This window comes from Octopus bimaculoides, chromosome 24, assembly GCF_001194135.2.
Source record: "Octopus bimaculoides isolate UCB-OBI-ISO-001 chromosome 24, ASM119413v2, whole genome shotgun sequence".
NCBI classification, from domain to species: Eukaryota; Metazoa; Mollusca; class Cephalopoda; order Octopoda; family Octopodidae; genus Octopus; species Octopus bimaculoides.
The window spans coordinates 4,104,279-4,108,154 of NC_069004.1; the positions used below are offsets into that span (position 1 = coordinate 4,104,279).

General features: G+C 31.6%; 1 long non-coding RNA gene across 1 annotated transcript in view; it reads right to left on the reverse strand.

The window, feature by feature from the left end:
• Positions 1-3,139: 3,139 nt before the first annotated feature.
• LOC128250661 (uncharacterized) overlaps positions 3,140-3,876 on the reverse strand; it is a 5,032-nt gene continuing 4,295 nt past the window's right edge. Inside the window, exon 2 of the long non-coding RNA XR_008266669.1 lies at positions 3,140-3,314. This is a non-coding gene — a long non-coding RNA (uncharacterized LOC128250661). The remainder of the gene's footprint in view (positions 3,315-3,876) is intronic.

Below are 3,876 nucleotides of genomic sequence, written 5' to 3' on the forward strand. Positions count from 1 at the left end.
TATATATATATATATATATATATATATATTTATTTATTTATGTAGATGTATGATAATAGATGTGCATATGCATACAAATTATTTCAATATTTGTGTGCATATATGCGTGTGTCGTGCGCGCGCATGCGTGCGTTTGTATAGATAATAGATGAATACATTTTTACTGTACATCAGACATCAACTAATCAAAACACGAAGTATTTGGATATTTTTCACGAGGAATGCTGAATAGTTAATTAAAAATTAATTATAATTATAACAACGACCATATCTTTGCGAAGTGATTAAGACGAAATGGATAAAAAGTAAAATTCCCATCCAAAACACACACACACACGCACGCGCACATAAATTTAAACCTACACGTATAAATATATATATATATATATATATATATATATATATATATATATATATGTAAATATATACACACACACACAATGTATATAAGTGCATGCAGATATGTCTAAGTGTGTATGCATACACACACACATATAAATATGTGTGTGTGTATGTATGTATGCATGTTTGTGTGTACATATGGATGGATGTAAGTATATATGCATGTTTGTATGTATCTAGCAATCTATCTATCTATCTGTCTGTCTGTTCCTCTCTCTCGCTCTCCATATATATATATATATATATATTTACATATATATATACATATATATGTGTGTGTGTGTGTTTGTCTGCGTGTATGCGTGTGTGAGTAAGAATGAGCTTGTCTATATTTATGTATGCATATATATGATATTAATGTATTAAGCGTTAATACAATCCTACGTACCTGTGTTTCCAGAGTTATCTTATCAAGCAGAAGAGAATGAAACGAAATTTTATTAATGAAACATTAGCTGGTATAGCATGCGTCCAGGTCACACTGGGTCGATATAAAATGAACGAAAAGAAGGGTTAGGATGAAACGAAATCGTCAAATATGTGCAGGATTACATTTTATTTTACTCAGCCAGCTAAACACATCTAAACGGCTTCAGTTTGTAAGATATTAATTTAAAAATTCAATGCATATGTCAGTTAGGTATGTGGTTCACAGCACACATCTTAGCTAATTTTAAAAAATGAGGCAATTTTTGCGGAAAGACCTTGATAAATAATAATTAATTAGCGTTATGACAATAGTGCCTATATGAAGGAAATTAGATGGAATGCTGGAATTCCAGTTGTGACATACGAACTAGATGAGCATGCATACGTAACGGGTATACAAATATGCATACATACTTACACAGCTTACGTGTATATGTTTATGCATAGACACGCATGCATACGCGCACATACATGGATACATACATGTATATATATATATATATATATATATATATATATATATATATATTCTCTATCTATCTAATATCGAGGTCTCATTCTTTTGTTGTCACTTTTTATTATTATTATTATTATTATTATTATTATTATTATTATTATTATTATTATTATTATTGTTGTTGTTGTTGTTGTTGTATATATATGCATATGTGTGAATATATCTAAATATATTTGCGTATATATATGTATATATATAAGTATTTGTATATATATTTCTGTATATGTATTTATATACATATACAGAGTGTTAACGATTCTGACATGTCGTCGCCTTATATGTACGTAGTTATTGCTAGGTGAAGGATTGTCACAGCATGTGACCCTTTACAACACCAGAGAGACAGATGGGAGGGAAGGACCCATAAAGCAATGAACTAGACCGAGTCCTTAAAGAATGTGCACTCATCTAAGATAACCAGGGACCCTGCGCTGGTGCACAATCGAATGAAGGATGAAACCTACCTCGCAAGAAATTGTTTGCTGGTTGGCTGGCGCATTTGCAGCCTTGCTTGCTGCGAGCCTAGTTGTGTCCGTTACCTAGCGAGACATAGGATTCTTAGATAAAGTTTCTGGAAGTTCTTTGTCCGGTTGTTGAAAGTGCACCTGGACGGATTCCCAGTTTTTGTTTAAAGGTATTGGTTAGTTTTGTCTTGTATTATATTATTGCATTATTGAAGGGCTTGCAGAGCTTTGCAAAACTAAAATGAAAGGAATTTCAAAGGAAAAAAAAAAATCATCAAATTAATTATAAATATAGCCCAAAGCTCGATTGGTGTGAGTGTGGAGATAAATATTTAAAAACAAAATTTCTTGAAAATGTCGGAAATACGAAGCCAAACGAAGGGTTTTAGTAAGAGAATGAATAATGGATTCCATCACCAGAAGTTATAAGTAGACGTAATCACACACGCGCACATCATACGTATACATCTACACACGATCACACTTGTTATACTCATACAGACACACACTCACATGACTTCACACACACACACACACACGTTTATATAAGTGTGCGTATATGCATATATAGTGAATATGCTTTTGAGTTCTTATACACCTATGTACACCAACAATAGACTCACCCATCCTTCAAGCGCACACACACGCAAATGCATACGCACATCTCCATTTACAAACATCTAGCTAACCATGTACACACACACACATACACAATTACATACGCAAAGACACACTCACTTATATATGTATATATATATATATGTATATATACATATAGACACATACACACACACACACACACACACACACACACACATATATATATATATACATATACAAATACACACACAAACAAACAAACACACACACGTTTAAACACATATATTTGTATATATCATACGCGAGTTTATTCACATAGTTTGTATACCAGTAAGTATATGTATGCATGTCTATTATATATATATATATACATTCACACATACATACATATAAACATACACACACTCATATATGTGTGTGTATATAATGCATTTTCCTGATGCTTGCAACGACGTTCTTCAGTGTTTCCATGTATTATGTTTTACCTTCAAGCATCGTGTTGCAAACGTCACATATTGAAAACGAAAACGTTCATCCGGAATTAAAGATGGCGTCGAACTACTGGAATTCTATTGGCCGATCTACGTCATATGTGTTTTGAACGAAGATTGAGATGTTTTTTTCTTTTTTGCAGAATATGGAGCCAAAATGGAAAATTCGTGAATAACAAATGAAATAGGTAAGTTAATCGAAAGAATTTAGTTTGAAAACCGAAACTATTATTAAGAAGTTTTATATTCATCTTTTTTATTATATGTTATTTAGAAAATAGTATTACAATAGCTTCAGCCGTTCAGTGATTACAAAATGGCATTTGCAATTGTAGAGTGTAATCCCAGCGGCAGCAGTGCGACACGATGGTTTGTAACGTGTACCGCATTATTAGACAACGAAACACTTCTCTGAAAAGTAAAAACAGTGCAGTATAGTACAGTATATGAAGGTATGCAGGTGGTAATGGGATCGCGACTTAAATATGCTTAGTGCTAACGCATTTTTTGCAACGCCTATATCGGTGTTGGAAGAAACGTGCTGGCGCAAAAACTTGCAAAAGGTTTCTTTCTCAAGGCAACATAAGTAGAGTAAGCAGATGAAAAAAATATTTATTAAAGTTACATTTACTATCAATATTATGACGAGCAAGTTTCGCATTAAGTTACATGTATATATAGGCATATATATTCTTACAGACGTATCAGATAATCACATATCTATTGTACACTCGTACAAGTATGCAATGGACATATACATACATATATTCATAGATATGTAAATATCTGTCACACACACACACACACACATATATACATAGATATTTGTACACGTATATGTATACATATATATGTAAATGTATATGTGTATATATATATATATATATATATATATATTTATATATATATATATATATATATATGCTATATATATGTGTATATATAAATACATACATACATACATACATATATA